Raw genomic sequence first — 24,423 nt, 5'->3', positions numbered from 1 at the left:
TTTGGTAATATTTGAAAATTATTGTCCTGCAGCGAGGCGTGCCACAGTGGTCCGAATAGCGAAAAAGGCGGACAAAAGTCATTTTATGATGTTGAAGTTACAGACACAAAAGAGGTGTAACAGTCATCATCGAGAGTCAGTTCATGAGAAGAACATGATATTGACTGAATTATCTCTTAGTACCGGTAATTATAGACGTCCCAAAATGGCAGAAGCTTCGTTGCAGGAAATTAGCAAATTTGTGACTTGAGTTTGGGAAATTGTTTTCCGAGCAGCCATGAGAATGAAGGGCCATATTGTAATTATTATGCACTTGGTATAGTATTATGTACGTGACACAGTTAGAATGAGCAATGTGTATTGCATCGTAGTAGTTATAATAAATACATATATTAGTACTCGTATGTATTGGAGTACTACAGACTTCTCGTAGAGTTTTTAAAAAATGGATACACATGTATACCACGAAATTTAAACATGGATAACAGTCGATAGTTGTCAATAAGCTGTATAAGTTTCATTGTCTACTTCCGTCTACTGCAGGAAATATGACCTTGGAATTATGATATTGAAGGTGTCCGCTTGAGGTGGCGAGACGAGCAGAAGATAAGCGCGTAAGTTATAGCGTTTGTTTGACAGTACAAGCACGCGGAGTTAGTTGAAAATGACAGAGCCGTGTGTACGGTAGTTATCACAAAGCTATCGAGTGTTTCCAGTGTGTGTTTTAGCATTGTGTAGTGTGGGGAAGTAAACAATGGATATACATATATCGCGTCTGGAGTTGCATGATAAAATACAAGAAAACAGAAGGAAGACCCGTGTGCAGCAAGAAGAAAGTGTTGTGCAATATGTGAAAAACAAGTGTGGATTAGATATAGATAGCGAAGCCACAAAATCGCTGTATCATGCAATGAGGTTGCATTTCTTTATTCCGTATTATTGGCGCTGGAATAAGTGTCGGAGTAACGAAAGTTATTTTGTATGTAAATATTCGGGCTAGTTGAAGCAAGAAGTACATCTTACAATCACAGATGTTCCTTCCACTCCGTCGTCGGCAACAACTGTACGTCCTTCCAAAGAATTTCACGAAGTGTGTGACAGAACTAAAAGACGAAAAACGCAATCGTTAAGAAGTAATACAAGTACGCCTGAACTTGCATATGCTACGGTGATGAAGTTGCGATCTGACGGGGATGAACAAGCCGCAAAATTGTTGCAAGAAGTAACCACAACAACACCGACCAGGGGCAAAAGAATTCGTGACACTTGGATAAAGGAACGACAAGAAGCAACGAAGCTCTCAGACGAGGAAGCGTTATCGATGATTGTCTCTACGAACTTAAGTAAACACCAATATCAGGCAATTAGAACCACGGCAATTAAACATGGTCACACGCTATATCCGAGCTACTACGCTATTCTGCAAGCAAAAGAAACAACATATCCGAAAAATATACGTGTAAGTGAAAGTGAATGTGAGGTGAAAGTTCAAGAGTTACTAGACCATACTGCAAACCGAATTTTGAAACTTTTGTCGGACAATGGGTCATCATTAAGAGACAAAGCGTATATATTGCATTGCAAGTGGGGTTTTGACGGGAGTTCTGGTCACTCACAATATAAACAGAAATGGACTGAAATTGGCATGAGTGACGCAAGTTTATTTATGACAGCGATCGTTCCCTTGCGATTGGTTGATAATGAAACAGGAGAGTGCGGGTGGAGAAATGAAAGACCATCATCAAGACGTTTCTGCAGACCTATTCATCTCCGTTGGATTCACGAAACCACTACTGTTGCCCAGGAAGAAAAAGACTATATGAACAAACAGATAGAAAGCTTACAGCCATTAAGAAACAACACCCTGACTGTACACTACTCCCTTATACTATCAATGGTTGATGGCAAAATATGCAATGCCATCACCAACACATCAAGCCTGAAATGTTACATCTGTGGCGCGAAAATTTCACAAATGAATGATCTTAAGAGAATGAAAAATGTGCCACAAGATCTATCCCATTTGGAGTTCGGAGTTTCCATCCTCCATGCACATATTAGATTTTTTGAGTGTATCCTTCATATCTCCTATAGATTAGATTTTCAAAAGTGGAAAGCGAGTACGAAAGATGGAACTCGTCAAATGTTCGAAAGCAGAAAACAAATTATCCAAGAGAGGTTCAGATGCATACTAGGCCTCAGTGTGGATATTCCCAAACCTGGCTATGGAACTACCAATGACGGTAATACCGCCCGCAGGTTCTTTGCAGCTCCTCAAATAGCTTCGGAGATAACAGGAGTGGATCAGCAGTTAATCACGCGTTTTGGAAATATCTTGACAACAATTTCCTGTGGACATGACATAGATGTTGTAAAATTCGACACGTACTGCATCGAAACTGCTCAGTTATTTGTGCGATTATATCCCTGGTACTACATGCCACCCACCGTGCACAAAGTTCTCATTCACGGGTCAGTAATTGTGCAGGCAGCTCTTTTACCGATTGGGGAACTTTCAGAGGAGGCCCTTGAATCTAGACACAAGGATGTGCGGAAATACAGGGAACACAACACTCGAAAAACATCAAGAGTAGCCAGTAATTTGGATCTCTTTCAAAGGCTGTTGTTGAGTTCGGATCCAGTAATTTCCACCTTGGTAGGACTCCCAAAGAAGAAAAGCCATAAACTGCCTCAGGATGTGATTGCGCTACTGAAAATAACCACACAAGATGACGAATCTGCAAATACTTCATCTGAAGACGAGTTAGGCTTGTAACCAGGTGAGTGCTCATTAGCATAATCAACTACTTCTCCTTTTGCTCCGCTATATTAGATACTCTATATTTAATTTTACTCCTAATATGAAATTCGTACTTGCCTCATACCAATTTCAGCTCCGTAACATGCATTTTCTTACATTTTCCGCCATATTGGATTCGCCATTTTGAAGTTTACCATTTTATTATCAAACTTCGTAATCGGTAACAGTGTAAAACCCTCTGTGCTCAATTTGAGATCCATACTATGAATCTGTCACCTTTTGGTCCGCCATATTGGATCCGCCATTTTGAATTTTTCATTTTTGATATCAAATTCATAATCGCCAACCTTACAAACTATTATATACACAATTTCAAAACATTTCAAGAACTCCTTCCATTTTTGTCCACCTTTTTCGCTATTCGGACCACTGTGCGTGCTGTATGATAAAAATCATATTTTTTGTAAAGAATCACATGAGAATTCCTAGTAGAATGAGTTTGTTATATGCAAAGTTCCTCCGCAGACCGCTTATTTAAATTTTGTTGATATGTTCAAAATGAATTTTTGGGTATGATCTACAACATTATATTCAACTTAGGAGAGGGTAAGAGCAATTATTCAGGGGTTGCTCGTCGTTTCTATTTTATTAGTATTTTTTGTAGAAGGTTATAAAGAAAGTATAAAAATATAGGTTCATGCATCAACTATCATAACATCTCAATATCACTAGACCTGGCTACAGACATTCAACTTGCTACACCATAAAATTAGAAAAAATTATGGATTTTGTCAAATAGTATGTTTGGTCCTCAAATTTCGAAGGGATTATTTTTAATAAAATAAATTGATATATCATTTAAAAAATCAAATACTTATATTAACAGTTTTTATCAATATTTGATGAAAAAAGGAAGAAAAGGGTTAATATGTTTGTCTAACAAAGGAACCTTCCGAAAATGATAGTTGCAGTGAAAGATGTGACCTATGCCAATTGAAAGAGCTGTAACAGAGATGAGTATTCCCAAAATACTAGCTGCCTATACTAATAGGTTCAAGAAGTATAAGGGGTGGAAATTCGGGAAACAGCAAGATTGGACAAGGGGGGAGGCAAATTCCGCTAGAAAGGGAGGCACGGCAAAATACAATGCCGACAAGTGATGTACACAGAGAGAGTTGCCACAATAGGGAACAAATGAAGGCAAACAGTGGGGTTGACAGTGTTGCCAACTGCAATGAAAAGTATATGTTTTACAAAGAGCACTATATGAATTCAGTGTCAGCCTGTCTTGTAGAACATAAGATATGGCGTGTATAGTCATTGGTACAATCTAACAAAAGAAAATAGAAAAACAGAAGTAGGAAAAATACGGAAAATCCAGAGTTGGTCATAATGCGCCACATTTGATCACGAGCTGTGCATATTAGAATGAACAAAACAAGAAAGCACCGACTATGCAGGAAACCGACGTACCTACGGGTTCCAAAACGGGTTCCAAAGTTGGCAACACTGGCCATGCAAAGTCAGACAAGCCTAATATAGTTAGGCCACTCGCTTCACAAAAATAAAATTCCGGCAACAGGCATCACTTGCAGTGCATCAGTGCGGGAGTGATTGAGGCCATCTCAAGTGGGAACATGAAATGGTTGGATCGTATGTTGGAATATACAGGGTGTCCCACCAAACTTTGTGACCTGGAAGATTTGCGAAACGAACAAAAATGTGATGGATCCAGCTGTAAGGTAATGTACCAATATCAGGGGGTGATAAAAGTCTATTAGAAGCATGTGCCCCCAGGATCCACACCATAGGACCCCAGAAGCCAACTTCAAACTTTTTAATGGCAACAGGGACCGAGTGGTACCTCTTTCGATAGATCATGGAATGTGCAACAACACCTATAGGAAACATTTGCTATATGATGCATGGTTTTCAAAATGGCCGCCACAAATATATGTTGTGTCTTAACATGGCATGGAACATTGTGATCTCAAATTGCTGCGAAGCGAAAGGAGATGTTTCAAATCCAATTGCACAGGAACGTACTCATGTCGAGGGCCAAGAAAACTTTGTAAGAAGCAAGTCCTCCAGGGCCCCCACCATAAGGCTCGAGGGGTCAACCGCAACATTTCAAATGGGAACAGGGGGCGGATTATATTTCTTTGGATAGATGCAATACCGCCTACAAGAAATACTTGCTATATGAAACACGGGTTTCAAAATGGCCGTCAAAAATGCAAGTTGTTCTTGTCACCTAGCAGATATTTTTGGCGGCCATTTTAAAAATCCCATATAGTAAGTATTTCTGATATGCGTTGTTTTATATTCCAAGATTTATCGAAAGAAATATAACTCAACCGATTGTGACATTTGAAATTTTGAAGTTGGCCACTTGGGCCCTATTATATGGGACTTGAAGGCAGTTGCTTCCCACAGAAGTTTACGCAACATGGGTACATTCCTGCACAACTGGATGTGTCACTTTTTTTCGCTTTGAAACTGTTCCAGTCGCAGAGTTAGGTGGGACACTCTGGATATATCATATAGGCAGTGATAGTACTAGAGACAACAGCACAAAATGTTTCCTACGTCACTCAACTTGCGTTGAAAGGAGGATTATGAACAAGTAAGAACGATAAGATATGTGGAAGGGAGAAGGTGTAAAAAAAAAAACAGACAAATGCTATCACAGGAAAGGAAAAGAGTGCGCTGCAAACACTCGTACATCAGTTGCTTTCCTGCAATTGACTGGTCAAGGGGGCTCATCACCTTCTGCTAAAGGTAAGCATTAACCTCTGTACGAATGATCATGCTAGATTAGTAGTGTAGAAAGGGTAGTACAACAAAAACGTTTGTGACGATGAAATACGAAAAAACTTAACTTTGTGTAACATGCACATAATGAATACAAGGAGTTCAGTAATTTCAATGTCAGCCTTTGGAGTTGAGACGACGAAAGAAAAAAATATGTGAATGCATATTATGTAAAGCGGAGTTCTTTCGAAGTTGTGTGTGAGGAAAAGTGCAGAAACTCAACTTTGATGGATAAAAGTGCATAGATTATGCGTGCTTGCAAATTCCACATATCCTACACGCTTGCACACATTTTAAGTAAACGTGACATAAATATACCAGGTAACAAACACTGTGGGGTTTAGCCCCTATAATGCACCCAGGAAGTCAGAATACACACAATGCTATCTAAATGGGGTTTTCACGCCAGGATTGGTTTTGATGGAGTAACTTAAGAACGCCTTAAGTAATTTCAGCCGAAGTTTGTACACGTATAGTTTACAATATGGCACGAAACTACGTTAAAGTAGACACCCCTACAAACCACATGTGCAGCGCTACGATAGGGGGCGTGTAAAAAGTACCCAAAATAACCGATATTAGATTGAAATCCACTGTTTTTTGGTTAGCCAAATACATTAATGACATTACCAAAGTCGTTGTCGCCCTAGTAGTAGTAGTAGTAGTAATAGGCCTAGCAGGCAGTACTAGTATTACTACTACTACTACTAGTAGTAGTTAGTAGTGTGGTAGTAATAGTAGAAAATAGCAGTAGTTCAAAAATTCAACAAATCTCCCCGTACAATTCGCGGCATTTCAGCTAGTAGTGTTAGAACAATTGTGTGAAGTGAAACCAAATCATACTTGCAGTTACGTTTGCATCTACTTAAAAGAGAAACTTCAGGAGTTTGGGGTATTTACTCAAGAGTGTATTAATTCTTGGACCATTAAACCCAGAAATCATCGAGGAGTTCCTCACTTATTTTACGGACTTCTTTACCTAGGTTGGCGATAGTCTTGAATTTGGTATTTTCTGATAATAAAGGTCACACCTTTTACGTACCGCACGTGGGAAACGGTTCGGAAACACTGGGTTAAATGTTCAACCGCGCGGTAAAGAGCTTTCAAGGCCATGCCTAACAAACAAATGGGCGACACCAGACCGGAAGTTCTATTAATTTGACTTTAACGGTTGATCCATATTGTGTGTATAATAGCCCGATAGTGCTGCAAAAAATAGCAATGACTACAGAATTAAATTGCAAAAGAATTATTTAAAGCGGTTTTTTTGTGTGCTGCCAACGATGGAGCAAATTATACTATTGTAACTCTTTTCATAATTCCAACATAGCAGAAACGATCAAGTTGGATTCGTCTTGATCCAAGTTGTGTCCTGGGTTATATAAGTTTCTGAAAAATAAACATTGCGCATTTAGTTTCATAAAAAGTTATGTTGGTGTGAGGTAACAATATGTGTTGGAAACGATGGAATACATTCTACAATTGTAAATCTTTTCGCAATATCCCAAAATTACAGGTTTGGAAGAAAGTTGATTTCTGCCATGTTGGATTTATTTGTAATACTTTCATATAACCCAGACACAGTATGTATCACGAAAAATCCAAAATGAAACTTTTTAAAATCGCTTAAGTAGTTTACGTCACAAATGACAGAGATATTCTATCAACATTCAACAGTGTATTACTTTCCGCCATGTTGGAGTTCATTCCTTGTTCCTTTGTTTCATTGTTTCCAACACCAACCTGTCGTCTAAAAATGGTTGCCCGAAATTCTGTTCCAGTTTGTCCTACCTTCACCTAAATATTCAGCTTATGTGACTGGAACACAATATTTTAACGATACCCACGAGACAAGCTTTGGGCCTGTTTCATGAAAACGTTTTAAAATTTCGTTTTGTAGGTAGTATTACTGCAAAAACTGTAGTTCTAGTCTTGTAAGAATAGTACAACAATATTGTATCTTCTCGTCTTGTAGCCATTACTTGTATTTGCACATTTTTATCTGCCCTTCAGTGAAACCTCCCTCTTGTTTGTGACTCTTTCAGGAATGAAACCACAAAGTATCATCACTCTCTTGGTTAAGCAATTTGTTACCAGTAGCGATCCAGAGAGTGCAGAGGATCTGGAGGTGTTTCACAGAACCAAGGAGGAACTACGTAATGATGCTATTGTTCTTGATCACTATCAGACACTTATATGTCTCGGTACTGATATATTGGTGCATCTAATGAAGGTATTGAAGATGCGAGTGCTGACTTCGGGCGTGTTGAATCGCAGCCCAGCACATCCACCCATGTAGCTCCAAGTGTCAGGTCCCCCTCACAGTTGTCGGGATATAGCGGCAGCAGTTCTTCCTATGTTTCGTCTCCTCTGCGGGTTGGCCATCCACGAACTCGTACAGTAGATTCTGGTGCACCCAAGAAGAAAAAGGCTTATTTGTACTAATGTTACGACAATCCGGACGCTTTGCGACGAAGATCATTGAAAGCCATGATTCACAGACATCGCTGCATCTGTCTTATATGGATCTCGCACGGATCAAGAGAAAGTATTTCTCTCCCCCGTCGAAAACTATGGACGATATAAACCGAGAAGTTTACCGTTGCTTCAAGGAACACGAAGAATCTGGCGCCAGAATACATGACAAAACATTACTAGTGTGGGCTCTCCGCACGAAACACGCCATGGATCCGCATAATACATTTAAGTTTAAGGCCTCGGAATCGTGGGTCTATAAATTTAAGAAGCGCTACAATATTGGTGTACGAGTGATCAGCCACGAGATTAACAGACAGTTCTCTAAGAGCATAAACTGGCTACTTTGGCAGACTCTTTTCGAACCAAGATCAGGACAATGCTCGATAGTCACGCCACCACGCCCTTTCAATTGTTCAATACCAATCAGGGTTGATTTGACACGGAAATGCATATTCGTCGCGTGTTGCGATCAAAAAGGTGCAAAACATGTTTACGGTGTTGTTGAATCGATCTCTGCAACATCACATTCGTATATGATAATGCCTGTCATCTCTGCTGATTGAACTCTCTTGTCACCAACGTATGTGCAAGTGGCAGAAGGCAAAGGAATATTTCCCCAAAAGACCAAAGCCTTTTTGTCAACTCTTCCGAATATTAAGGCCTTCCCAAATACAACCGCAAACATGCGGAAGAGTGATTTAAGCTTGTTTTATGCCAATGTGTTTTGGCCAAGTTTAGCACAAAGAAACCTAACTGATGTTGTGCTACTTGTTGATTCTTGAACAGCCAACAAAGACACCAACTTGCACTACGAGCATGTATCATCCGGAGTGAATTTTAAAGCTGATACCTCCTGGTTGTACGGGTCTGATACAATCACTTGATGTTTATCTTTTAGACCATACATGAACTTTGTGCGCTACGTTACAGAGCTTGCTACCAGATACTCAATTTAACATTTGGTCCCGCGAGAATTTTCTGAAACTTCAAGCCTTAACTCATTACCAGTTTACGGTATGTTTATTCAAGCCTTTGATTATGTTTGCTTTCTACAGGTGTGGATATGAGATAGACATACCACCAAAGGTTCCGACACCTCTAGAGTACTGTTTTGAGATATTCACAGGCGATCATTGTACTATGAGTGCCGGATTGGCAGTATTCCGCTGTGCTTATTGCAAACGTATCTTCTGTTGGACCATTGTCTCATCGAACAATTCCACATACAATGTAGATGAGCATGCACAAATGATGCGAAGGCTAATGCCTGTTGCCGGAATTTTCTTTTTGTGAAACGAGTAGCCTTACTATATTAGATTTGTCTGGCTTTTCACGGTCAGTGTTGTCAACTTTGGAACTCGTTTTTCTTTTCGACTCTAGGCACGTTGCTGCATAGTTGGAGCTTTCCTATTTTGTTCATTCTAATATGCACAGCTCTGATCAAATGTGGTGCATTATGGCCAACTCTGTCTTTTCCGTGTTTTTCCTACTTCTTTTATTCTATTTTCTTTTGTTAGATTGTATCATTGATTATGCACGTCATATCTTATATTCTACATGACAGGTTGACACTGAATATTGCCCTCACTTCATATAATGCTCTTTGGAAAACATTTTCATTGCAGTTGGCAAAACTGTTAACCCCACTGGTGGCCTTCATTGGTTTTCTATTGTGGCAAGTCTCTTTAAATACATCTCTTGTCAGCATTGTCTTTTCCCGTTCCCCCTTTTTTGCGGAATTTGCATTTCCCCCCCTTGTCCAAACTTGCTGTTTCTCGAATTTCCACCCCTTATATTTCCTGAACCTATTGCTATGGGCAGCTATTTTTTTTGAGGGAATGCTCATTTTTGTTACAGCTCCTTTAATTGGCATAGATAACATCTTTCACTGGAACTATCATTTTCGGAAGGTTCCCTTGTAAGATGAACAAAAGACATTTTCGGGTTTGGTGAGAAAGTTCCACTTTACGCGAACTCGGTGTAAAAATCTCTGAAGGAGAAAGTTAAAAATTTGTCAGTAAAAGCAAGCTTTTGTATTTTGGAATGTTCTAGTGAATTACATACCAGAATGTCAATTAGATGTTATCGTGTTTCTTAACAGCATAACTACATGAAATGTGAAATTTCAGCTTCACGTGGCTTTGAATCATAGTAGCTTATACCATGAACTGTACCTTGGCCTCTCACACCATGGAAATGTATCTAATACTGTGATCTATATATGTATACATATTATGTTTGTCTACAATGTTTAGTTTTTTTTATCTTTTTTTGGCTCTGAAGAAGTAGAAATGTTCATTATCAGACTAAAGTAACCCATGAGAAAAATAGCTTATTTTAATATAATTAAATTGTGCGTGAAGTGACCTCAAGTTTTGAATGTTTTTACATCATATATTATAAAAGACAATAATGTGTATGCTAAAATATAAAACATATTTTGAATAGGGAAATAGGAAGTAGAATCCCATATGTTACATTCTATTACAGATAAACGGATATCTTTAATTGACATTGAATGTTGTTAGTACCAAACAATCATGTTGTATAGTAGCTTATGAGCACTAAGTCACATTTTTTATTACTTTAAAGAAGTATTTAAACAAGTGGTAGCAAAGAAGCTAAAATAGTACTGTATAATAGTGATTATGTAAATTTAAAAGTAAATTGTAAAATAAATAATTGAAAAATAGAGCCATAAATACTTGTGCCTAGGTTTATTAGTTATGCAATAATAAACGTTTTCCATTAAATGCTATAAACGCATTATAATGTGAACTGTAAATTACAGTAATAATGGTAATCGTTAAAATGTATTACAAATACACAAAACAAATCTTCTATTATCCTTTATTCTTATTCTGTGCTGTGATTATCGTCTGAATCTCTTAAATCTATATTATTCATAAAATACTTCTCTTAGCGTATCTGACAATCGTGACCGTATTTCTTACCATTTATAATCATATTCCGTATTTTGAATCACAAATCCATCAACCTACAAACTATATCTTATCTACATTCTATTTACACATACTAATTTTCATTTTCCCTAGCAACAGTCAGTGTCACATTCATAAGTACTTTTTATATTCCAACGTAATTCTATTGATTATGCAGGCGAAATGATTGTTGGAAGATAATTTTGTACTTCAATAAATATCCTTTCGCGTGTTTGGAATTTTTGTGGTAGAGGCTTAATCGTAGAAACCTCAAAATATTAGATTATCCAAGCAATCATTCAGTAGGGTACACATTTTATTCACATTCATTTTTTTCGTTTTCATTTCTCTGATTTCTTGGATTCTATACTACAAATATAGTACTTTTGGGGATTCGTTGGTTTCAAGTATAACGTATATGTTCATGCCTGAGCAGCTTTGAGACGTAGGAAATTCAATCCAAGTCTTGCATCCCAACAATCTAACCATATTGTTATGTTTTGAAAATGTAAACAAAGGGATGCCGGCACTTTCGAATAACTGTTTTCTTACGTCTTCAAGTTAGAGAAATCGTCTGAAGTTAATTGTCTAGATGAGAAATGAAAGTGTGTCATTATTTCTAAAAGGTTTTTCCTATAAAGGTTGAACGCCCTATGTGAGAAGTTATTGAACTTTTGATTTGTCCACGCAGTAGGATGGTTCCCCAATAGTTACCATTGATAGGCCCTAAGAGTGCCCCTGTTTAGGGAACATATTCCGCAACCAGGGCCCCTCCAATGGTTTCCTCGAACGTTGTTTTGTGAGCATATAAAGATAATGTTCCTATGGACCTTTTATATCCCCTGCAAAGAATGTTCCCTAAGGGATTTAATATAGCCGTTGTTTCCTGCCTTTCCAGGACCCGTCCAATGACCCCTGTAGCGTACATAGGCATTTTTTAGGCTCAGGCCCGTTTTTTCAGAACCGGTATCTGAAAATTAAAACCGGCACGGGTTATCATCATTGCTTTTTATTTCTTTAATTTATTTCGTTTTGCATTTTGGAATAGGTGAAAGGGGATTTGGATGAAGGGAGGGGAAGGAAACCACAAACAAGAAACAAGAGACAAAAAAACGAAACAAAACAACATAAAAAATGAACAAAGAATGAACTATGCAAAACTCAACTATTGACTTTTGCAATTTCCATAGTGCTATAACCGTTGAGCTTGACCCTAACATATTCTAATATTAAACTATGCAATACTCAACTATCTACTAATACGATTTCCAGAGTATTTGACCATTGATACACATGTTCTAATTGAACATTTCTGTATTTGAACACCCTAACATGTTCTGATACAAAATTGTTTGCTAATCAAATCGAAATTATCTTAACTCTTTCTAATCTGCGTTGTCATTTCCTACCTCTGAATGGTATTTTTATTTATTTAATTCTGATCTTGTTAGTATTTAGTTAGTTACATCTAACTGTTTAGCTACTTCTATTTTTGGTATATTTATGTCTATACGTAATATTGGTATTATTATCATTATTTCCATTCTTCTTCTTCTTATTATTATTATTATTGGAGTTATTTAAACTTTGTTTCTTTACTTAGCTTGGTTGAGTCCATATTTATTAACTATGATTATTATGTTTTAATTTAAAAAAAATATACATAGGCATAAAAAATGGTACATAGGCATTGTATTGCTCAGAATGTGTCCAATGGTTCCCTGGTTATGTATTTTTTATTCCCTTGAACATTGTGTGAACACATAAAGATAATGGTTCCATGAACCTGTGGATGTCAAAAGAGTGTCCTTGCTTATGTATTGGTAAGAATCTTTAAAAAGGTCCCCTGGACACGTCCAATGGTCAGCAATGGTTACCAGGACCCGTCCAATGGTCCCCAATGGTTACCAGGATCCCTCCACTGGTTCACTGGAACACTGTGTGAGCTGGGGTATTATAGCAAGCCCTAGTATGGAAGAAGATGTGTTTTACTTGTATGCAAATATACACATTATCGGAATATTAAGAAGATAAAAATTTTATGAATCATATCTGGAATTATCAAATGATACTGAATATCACTCGGAGTTATTGGACGTTTTATTAAATAAGACAGACGGAAATCGGACATTGACGAGAGAAAAAATGTATCCCAATTTTGGTAGTGTTTCACGTGTGTGCTATGTACAGCTGAAATATTAATGTGAATTGTGTATTAAAAGCTATAAAAGTATACTTAGATAACAATAATCCAATTGAATACGTGGAATGCAATTTTGAATAGTCTTCATGATTGTACTCATCTTCATAATACTGAAACATTTGCAGCGAAGTGCTTATCTCTTGATACAACTCTCAGATACCTTTTTAAAGTTTTTGGACAAGAAGATTATGAAATATGATTTATATGCTTTATGCGTAACACATTGATCTTCTAAAAAATGCAAAGTTTGTTTGTCAAATTATACCATTCTTCAATCAGAGCACAAATGAAATTTAATGCGTAAATCAGTATATTGTTGATATTCAAAGTTTTAAAATGTCTGATAACGATTTTATTTTTCGTGAAATTTGTCTAAGCGCATGGGATGATACAGTAAATTTTAATTGCTTGGTAAAATCTCCAATAGAATATAATTTATTATCATAAGGTTGCCAAAAATTCATGGGTCAACATTAAATTTACACGCTTTGAATTGGGATAGCAAAATTGGATACACTGTATCATTCATACACAACCTTGTATATCAATTAGGTGCAACGAATTCAACATTTTGTTGTAAAGGTTTAGAGAAATTGATTTGGATTAAGAGAAAATTTGCATTAGATAGTTCTTGATTAACAAACAAAACATTTTCCTTCAGTAAATGAATTGTGCGGAAACAAATTTAATGAAATTTCTTCTGAAATTTAATGAAATGAACATTCTTTTCACATATATATTGTAAAGGAATCAAGATGTGCATATCGTAATGCACAACAGTTGAATTATTGGTTGAAATATAAAAGATCAACAGCGGTAACTAATGCAATATCAAGATTGTATTGAGGATTTGTAAATATAATGCGGGAATGTAATTTAAAGAAATTATCGTAATTTTTTTAAAAAAAACGTAAGCTAAAATTGTATGTATAAAAAAAATAAAGATGTAAATATATTTAATGGATTTTTTTTAAAAAAGCGTTTTCTTTTTAAAATTTCCTTTACGTGTTTGTGAACAACATCATCATTCTTTTTCAAATGTTTCTTTTAAACATTTTTAAACACTTGAAATGATTGAGTGCGAATAGTATAATGCGAAAACAATAAAACAAAATACCGCCACAACACAGAATCATTATCCTAATATTGTTGACTATTTGTAAAATATATTTTAGTATTTTCTGATAATTTTTTATTTCCTTCGGATTGTCCATAGCAAAGCTATGTAAATACTGGCCTTGCTTTTGTTATCAATGTACACTGCAACCCAGTGCATAGCAGTTGAAGCAGACGTATCAACGTTAATCAAAGTGCAGCAGGCGATTGCACAATTACAGGATGTTTGTCAATGAGGTCAACTCCAGTAAGACTTGCACGAGTCAGTTTATGAACTACCAACACTTTTGACAATTCGTCCCTATACATGAAGATTATTATTTTTCTTAATTGTAGTAGGTATGTAATTATCACTGTTATTCACATGTAGAACACAATCATACGCTTTTACATATTCACAAAACAGTAATTCTTCTTGAACACTGCACCAATATTGTCCGAAATTATGTTTATTATGTGCACATTTGTGAACGTCAAAACCCTATGCAGTATACATTGGACAGTTTATTTCTTCCAAACTTTTAACATTTCTTTAAAAATTTCTTCAAGAAAACACTTTATTGTTATTCGATATGTGTAAATACTTGTAGTATTTAAACAATATGATGAAAATATATCCTTAAGATGAGGATACTCTACATTACTTTCGTGCCAAGTAATGCCATATACATTCTCACTTGGATACTCGTTTGTACTTATGGTTGGCTAAGATAACTTATTTATTGGATATCGTGGTTTAAATATCCAATTTTGAAAACGGAAGGTCACGATTTACAAGTGGTAACTCCTTTGTAAAAAAATCAACATCGTTATCGAGGAAAGCAGAGAAGTACACAACCCTCGTCATACTCAACTGAATAGATTAAAATGTGTTATCATTGCTAAGAAATCAAATTATAAATCAAATCACACACAATATATGGGACGGGTTCAGTTAAAGTTTCTGAAAATGATACTTTTAAATTACAGGGGAATCATAAACTACATCCCATGTATTATCGTCTAAAGTTCCTGTTGGAGAGACAATAAAAGCATACAGAGTATATCCATCAATATGTTTATCAAGAGAAAATTATGTGAATGATTTTGATAATATATACCAGTACCTGATATCAGAGTATAGTAACTTAGAAAGTATAAATCACTATAAAAATCAGAGGTGAAGGGGTTGGTGATGATTTTGAGCTGACGTATAATTGCAGTTTGTTAGGCTAAAGTTTCGAAGCACTTGCAGGGTGAATAAATTCCCCAGTTTCTCAAAAAATGACAAAATTATATAAGCCCTTCCAAGGTTAATGTAGTTATAGGACGATATTCAGCATTTTTACTTCCTTCAATAGCTGTTTGAGTCATACGTCTAGAAAATAAACCGAATTCATTGGTACAACACTCATAACTTTCTGAATTTAGGAGCGACATTAGGAAACGATATCGTTTATATGCTTACGGTATGTCGGTTTGCCAAACTTTACAATTGCAGAAGCCCTCCTTTTACCGCTACCGTCTTTTACCGCTACCAGTTTGCAAATGTTTGAGATATTATTAATGGCTTTTGTCTTTAAACTACTTGTGCGCGAACAGAGTCTTTAAATCGACTGTTTCCCAATACATCTCCTGCAATTTGCATACCTTTTTGTGATGCCAGACGCCCTACAGTTTTTTCACCTGTTTTAAGAAATGGTAAAGCAAAACGAAATAACCCTTTAAAGAAACAAACTGTACCATGTCCCTTTTGCCATGCGGTCCTGAAAATTATGGTATTCTACTCCCACGGTGATAAGAAACACATTTTGATCACAAGAAGCACATTTAAGAAACTCACCTTTATTATTATTATTATTATTTAGAACACGTAGGAGAGAGCTTAAAATGTCACGGTCAGTATCCCAGATCAAAATTGCAAATTTCGCCGTGTGTGATCTTTTAATAGCATTTTGATTCTGTAAAAAAAATGTTGTAAGTTGCATATAATGTCTATCTTCAAAGGTAATTGTACGTTTCCGTATTAATTATCAGAGATTGTAGCTATACGTCATAATGGTGCTTTTGTATCACCTATAATTGATATTGTATAAATAGAAATTTGACCAGGAAATCCAATATCTACGTATGGTTGTTTGAATCCGCGACGTACTTTCATAAGGACCGATTTTTCAGAAAAACCTAATTGTAATGCTAATGTTGGTGACAACGTAAAAGATTCTACATGTTCATCATATTTGACATGTACACTATTTGAAAAACTAAATATTATAAATCCTACTACTACGTTTAATTTACCTATTAAATGATGAATAGTTGGATAATACACAACAAAAACTTTACATTTCATATTCTCCGCATTTTAAAATTTATTCAATATAACGTTTTCACCTTCAGTAACATTATAACATGTTAACGAAATATGTATTTCACTTAACCCTACTTAGAAATCGAAATCTGATAATCGTGTACTATTTAAAATTGATTAATAAAATGTGTTGGACTATTTGTAAGATATACATTTGTACCAGCGTTTGAAACTAATGTAATGTAAAAACTATCACCAATATTTTCAGAAATCATTTTCGTTTAAAGTGAAGTGTCAAGTTTGAAGTCCCGAAACGAAGTGGAAATTTTAACGCATGTTCATCTTTTAAGTTTGCGGTGTGAGAAACACGCAAGAAATTACCTGACCGTCTTGTACATTATATACACTAAGTTTTCGAACTATCGGACTTATTATTTGATGTTGTTTCACAATATGAACACATAGACTATTTGTATTTTGAATATTATTATCTAAATTAAATGGAAATTTTCCACGTGATAATATCAAGTCAACATTTCTAACAATTTGGGTATACAACATTTTTAATATCAAGTGTATTGTCATTAACAAACCAAAAATATTTATATATTGTAATTCCTATGTAATATCAATCTTCTAATTTTAAAAAATGTTTAATAACAATTTGATTTTTAATTTTTAAATGTAATATACGTACATTTTCAGGAATCAGCTGAAGAATAGATTCAATAGATAAAAAATATGCTGGTGTTTTTGGAACATGATGATGTATATGTTTATCATGAATAACTGTAATAATAATATCATGTTCATTTTCACCTATATTATGAAAACTCCACGGAATACAAACTTGTGTTAATGGAACGCAGCATTCCCAATCACAAAAACAATAGGTTGTGCTAATTTAGTTCGAAATGAAGCTATTATTATTATCGTAATATTATCGTAAAATAGTCTTATTATCGTAAAGTTTAATACTGGAATTTGAAGGAAAAGTCATGAGTAAAGTTTGGATTCATCTTGCTGACTGAATAGAATTTGTTCTAATCCACGGATTCATATTTGATGGATATGACAACCATTTTCGATACATCCTTCGTTTTTTACATTTTAATACTTTTTCAATTAGATAAATTTTCTTTGAAATTCTAATTAGTTTTTGTAATTCTTGTGCATAAAATATCCCTTTAGTTTCTTCGCTATTCCAATCTTTTAATTTATAAGTGAATGAAAGTGATTTAATTCATTTATCAACAATAAATTTTTTGTGACCATTTAGGTAAATAGCCTTTTTTCTAATATATGTTTATACCTACTAACACGGACTTAATCACAAGGACTAAATTTACGAATTATAGTCTTTTTATTCATTTTATTTTTGTATATTGTTCCCGCACTTCCTTGATATTGGAATTGTTTACTTGTGCAGTTGCCAATTTAATACTTGAGTTATATGAATGATTATAATTATCTGCAATTTGAGCCCAAACATTAACATATCGATAAGCATTCTTTGCAGTAAAGTAACCATACAATTTTTCTTTTAATGTTCTTATAAATCGTTCTGCTAAAGCACATTCAATTTGAGAATGAACACTACAATGATTAATTTCATAATCTCTAAACAACTGTTTTACATGACGATTATAAAATTCACCGCGTAAATCTGTTTGTACATTAAACAGTGGCACTTGACATTTTTATTTATTTTTTTTTTGGCTTTTACCATTTCAGAACCTTTCTTTGTTTTTAAGGGAAGACAATACGCATAACGTGAAAATATCAATAAAACATAATATATATTTATAATTATTATTATACTTTGCAATATTTTACATATCTGCTAAATCCATTTGTAATGTTTCATTTGGTGCACTAGCATAATAGCTTTTATGTTCAAAAACTTTACGAGCTGGTGCATGTAATGCATAAGGAATCAGTATTTGAATAATCGTAATTTTTTTTGATAATTTTGTAATTTTTTACATAGTGTATTCTTTTCAATGTTTAAATAAATAAGATACTGCTTTAGGACTAGATGATTTTCTTACTTTACGACTATCTTGTATTTTACTACTACTTCTAGCCGATTTTCCTGCTGGTGTTCCAATATTTTTTTTAGGAGCTTTAATATCTTCTAATAAACTTTTAACTTCGCGAATACCTACGGATTTCTCGATTACTTTCTTGTACGGACAACATCATTTACTAAATCTAAATTAAATGAACCGGGTATTGTTTTTCCTTGGATACGTAGTATACCAGATTTATACCATTGAATTTTATCAGAAATTCTCAACTGCTTTAAAGATGTTTTCCTACGAAGTGTTTTTGGTACTGATTGTAAAACGTCTGATACAAATGGTAAAATAGAAGTATTGTCATCATGCAGTAAAGTTGATGCTGATGATTTATCTTCTTTCTCCTCCTCATAAATAACAGGTAATGTTATAGGTTTATGTGAAGATGAAACAAACTCTAAATAACGATGCAAAGCTTGTTGATATAATTTTTAATTTTTTGTATACTTAGATCATGACGTTTTAAAATATTATTCATTTCTTCATTTAAACCTGATTGATGTAAATGTATGGATTAAGGTTCATTCGAAATTTATGTACAGCATTTTCAGGAAGTAAAATTATTTTACGTTATTCTGACATTGTTGTCGACTAAAAATACTACTTCCTACTGCTGCAAGAAGTGGTCCCAAGGTTAATGGTAGAAGCGCACCACCTTTTTCTAGTAACAACTACTTTTTCTTTAAGCCGTACGTTGTTGAGATAAAGTACGTAAGATCTTTTATGCTGATATAAACTTTGCTTCTGACGAGAATTTTAAGGGATATTCTCTTTTATTGTGTTTTCAGCTACCTGAGAAATTGTTGCTTACATCCCCTGAAGCATTTTGGGAAATTTGTTTTCGTTTTGTATTCCTGCATTTACACAGAGCACGTAGCGTGTTGTAGTATTGTTTCACCTTCAGCATCTTGACTCAGACTAAACAAAAATTTTTGTATACGTACACATACATGATTTCATTACGAAAAATATTTGTATGTATTCGCAGTGCGTAGTTTGATTTCTGTGTTAAGTCAAATAATACGTAAGTGTGAAGCTCACGTGTTACTTCTTCGAACACATTCACGATATCGAGGCATTATTTTCCTTGCTAAATAGTGTACATGTAATTTATCACGAGGATTTTTGAATACTATAATATAATGTGCATTTAAACTATTATCAGGTGCACGTTTTCCTCTTGCAAATACATTTTGAATAATAAATATTAGGTCAACACTTTATCATGTGCAATAATTTGTAACTAAATTAGCAACATAACCATTAGTTTCCTACATTAAATCAAGTATTAATAATGATTTTTTAAATTTCAAAATTATTCATGTCGGGTATCTTTCCACGAAACGAATATTTGCATGTGCATATAAGTTTGGTATCATTGCAGCAAAACAACAAATAGTATCATTAAATTTTATACTAAATATTTGATGACTATCATTAAGTATTCGATTTACAAAACACGTTTTACGCACCCTTGACGAATCGGCGATTAAAATAGTTGATAGATATTGAACCTTTAACATCATCTACTCAAACGAATGCATACAATATAGCATTTGCTTTATATACACAAGCTCATTCACACAAAATAAATAAATAAGTAAATAATGTGCTTTTGATGAAGCGATCCAACAAGGAGAATAAATGACGAGTTTCTATAAGAAACGAATCGATTCAGAACTCTAATATATCAATATTAAAAATTAATATAAAGCTTTCGAATTAAGAATTAAGGCTCTCGAGTTTAAAATTAAAACTTTAGAGTTAAAAAATCACTGAGAGTATAGGGATATTAAAACTCTCGCAGAAACTGATTCACTAAATAATTAACAACGACTTTCTATAAGAAAGGAGAATATAAACGATAAGAAACGATCCGAATATTAACACCTAGTATGCACTGTATACGCTACATAACAGGAAATAAATGAAAAATAAATTAACAATAAATAGTTCGGAGGGTTTACAGCATTAAAAGAAACATTCATACAGCTTACATTCACTCGTTCGTGGGCTTATAACCGTAAGGTATGCTTGCACGTTTTCGTATGGATTCATCGTCAGTTACGTAATGTTAATCAATACGTTTAAGTTTTTTTATTGACCTCACGGTGTGATTGTCTCTGTTCAACTAAAGATACGGAACTCTGGTATGCGGAAGATACAATTTGAATTTTCTATTACTGTGAACTCTAATTGTCCATACACTAATTTATACAAACTCTCAAAGATAATTATCTGAGAGGTTACATCATTTAGTGTTACCCCCTAATTTTGACTATATACCGAACATCCTCTTGGGCATTAATTATCCCATATGCGAATATTTTTGCGCCTAACCCTTGTAAAGTTGTAAACTTCCAACATTTCGGAACTTCATCTGTTCGGTCAGCCAAATAGTTCCCAAGCAGTAACAAAGGTTCCTTATCATTTTTCTGTATATACATAATACAGTCAGTGTCACAGTAAATTGCTCTGTCTGATACCAAAGTCGTCGGTAGTTCATAGTTGAGTGGTAGCTAGCCCACGAAGTAATACAGGCAACTAAAATTACATAGGAAAACTCGAGAGGCACATTTTCAGTTTCAATGTCTATGTAAGTGATAATTGAATGATCATCATTAAATGGAACCAAAGCTTGAATGTCACACCGTGCCGTTCTAAATACCTAACAAAACTGACTTTATCACTAACAATTACACTATTTGGCATATGAATGCGCTGTCCCCATTTACAATATAATCAGTTAAGGTAAAGTTTTGCACATTGCCTCAATCCTGGCTTTGTCTTAATGTTATCATAATTCAACTTATGCCTTCATTTGCAATCTTCCTCGATATATCTTTGTTTGTCTTTTGTTTTAGAAAAGCAGAAAAGCCAGAAGCTTCCTGCTTCTTCTGAAAGAAGGAATTCTAGTAAGTTCCAAACAAAACACCTGAATTCCCCTCTTTAGGACCCATGACTTCAAATTCTTATATTTAATGTATATCTAGTATTTCGTAGCCTTTTTGAAGAGCAAGGTATAACTCTGGTGTACAAAATGTCTCTGTAAGAGCACGCTCAGCGTTACTATGAATACAATTGCTAGCGTTTTCCTCCTCCATACATGTAAGGCAAACACCGAAAAGTAATCGGCCTCCCGCAACGTACGGGACGGTTGGAAAATAGAAGTATTTTGCGGGCAATATAGAGCCTTTTACTAAACCTCGAATGCTTTCCATATCTGGAAAGTCCGGCCATTTATGTATCTTATTTGATTTAACAGGCATCGGTTTACGTGACATTACATTAGATGATAACGATGTAATATAAGCATATTTTATGATGTCATCTCCCCCGCACTGCACGAGGTTCGAAACACTTCAGTGCGACCAGCGTTGTAACAATTCTTGGTAATAAGGAAATAAGGCAGGTTAGTACAACGCTCTTTAATAAACTTTTCTACGTCCTAATCCATCTTTACTTTATCATCCCCGGATTTCATATAGGTTTATTCCTAAATTTTTCAGGTTCATTCGGCGGAGCATTGTTTGTTCTTATCTGTTATCTATCGTATTGTAAGAGTCATGAGCGTCATGCAAGATTTGGTCATTCTTAAGGGGTAAGAGCCTACATGAATGCCAAGAACAAACTAATTACAATGCCATGAACTCGAACGGAGCGTTGAGTCCCTCGCGCCACCAATTGACTTTGTACAGTGAGGGACACTAATGGATGGTACAGCCATATGGAGATTTACAGCTAAAGTGCTCCACGAGCTGAGACCGAAGCATTTGCTGGGAAGTGTGTAACCAAACCAGCTGAAAGGAAGGCGGGTGGCATAATCGCCAGGACTGAAAATACCCGAACAGTTAGGCGAAATTCCCACTACCAACTACAGCATCATTTCTCCAAATGAAATGAATTTTAAATGTGTAGTTCTTATGGCAAGCATATTACGTGATATTTGTCTTATTTGTGAAGATAACGAGAAACAAGAATTGAAGTCCAATTCTGTTGCTGTTGGAATTAACACTCTTTCTGTCTTTGATCTGAAATTACTTTGCAGAGTCTGAATAAATATTCCGTCACTTCAGGAGGGTAGAAAGAGCGGATACCTCCTCCTTCAGTGTGAAAACACACACGTTTAATCAAATGCTTACTGAGAGTGAGGCCATTGGTATAGCACATTTGTGATTTCAAGTTTTGATCCCAAGCCATCTCACGTCATAGCTCATGATATTGGAGAACGAGAAATACAAATATGATGAAAGAGATATACAGTCACATGCGCAAATTTAGAATTTGAGACAAAATTATCGGATAGCATCCATATTTCGTCGAAAAGTTTGATTTTGTAAGTAGACATGTAAAAGCTCACCCGAGCCTGAGAGCATTCCACTACCAATTATTGAATTCAAGTGGAGAACTCAGTTGAAAGCATCAGATGATTAGGGAGGGGGAAAACATCTTCAGATATTGGAAACAAAGAATGAAAATATGGACTGAATTGAAGAGGACTCGATCCATGAAACTCACGATTACCAAGCAACGACTCTACTCACTCCCCCATGAAGCCACACAGAAGGATAGGCAGTCATACGGCAGACACAGAACGTTTATTACTTACAAAACATTTTTATAAGGGGGAAAGCTAAGGAAATTCACGATCTCTAGTTTTTCTTTCCGTGGCACTAACTTAATTACTGTTGTCCCAGCCTGGGAAGAATATTTTCCACCCCTCCATAAAGTTCCCTAATAATTTCCATACATTTATATATAGCAGCACAAAACATTTATCAATTTCTGTTCTGCATAATTATAAATACACAAAACAATTACTTCCAATTCTATTAATTCCAGTACCAAGTAAACAGAAATACTGGATAATGAATTCTATATCTGGCCAATAGTCTTGCAGAAAATATCCAAATTCAATTATTCTATTTGGAGCGGAGGGGAGCATACACGCAAGTTGCGTTCATGAGATTTCTTTTGCGGAGGAGGGGATACAAATTTACATTGAAAATCGCAAAATCGCACGTTTAATTATCACATCTTATTTTTAAGAACGCCAAATGCGAAGGAGAACGAATGTATTCTCTTTGGTTTGAAATAATAAAATTATGGCTGAACGTGGAAGTGAACAGAGAATGATGATGTTAAGGAAGAATGCATGCTACCAAACTGTGGCGTAGCCAGGAGGTCTGGAACCTTCGGACATTTATACAAGTTGTTAAAATAAGGCACAAGAGTAGAAACATACCGAAGAAATCTCGCGATCGAGTTCAAGGTGTCACTCTCTATACTGCTATAAACACATGGATTCAAATGGTTATTTCCATGCGGAATATGGGAATACATACTACATCGGGACCTAGAGGTCAACCGCGAGGGTGAATCAGTGGTCTCGATGATAAACAACGGAGTTTGTTTTTACATCGACGTTCAGCGGAAGCATCGCTGTGGCTCTTGTTCTCTTTGGTTCTCATTGAAGCGCTGCAAGGAATAAAGTCTTAAATTGTTTAAAATTTCGTCTCAGACGATTCTGTATGTCTATACTCCAGAGCTTTTGCTGTTAAATTTGATTATGAAAGACATATTCAAAGAACTAATGAGGAATGTGCCAGCAATATGGGGAAAGAAACATAAGAAAAATCATAATAGACAAGTTTTAAATACAGAATGGAAAAAAAAACAGCAACTGAAATGTGAATGTGGGGTAAGTTATTCATATTTATTTGAGAATTAAACTGTAC

Source organism: Thermobia domestica, chromosome 4 (assembly GCF_964235325.1).
Source record: "Thermobia domestica chromosome 4, izTheDome1.hap1.1, whole genome shotgun sequence".
In the NCBI taxonomy this organism is placed as follows: domain Eukaryota; kingdom Metazoa; phylum Arthropoda; class Insecta; order Zygentoma; family Lepismatidae; genus Thermobia; species Thermobia domestica.
This window is presented reverse-complemented; position numbering follows the sequence as displayed.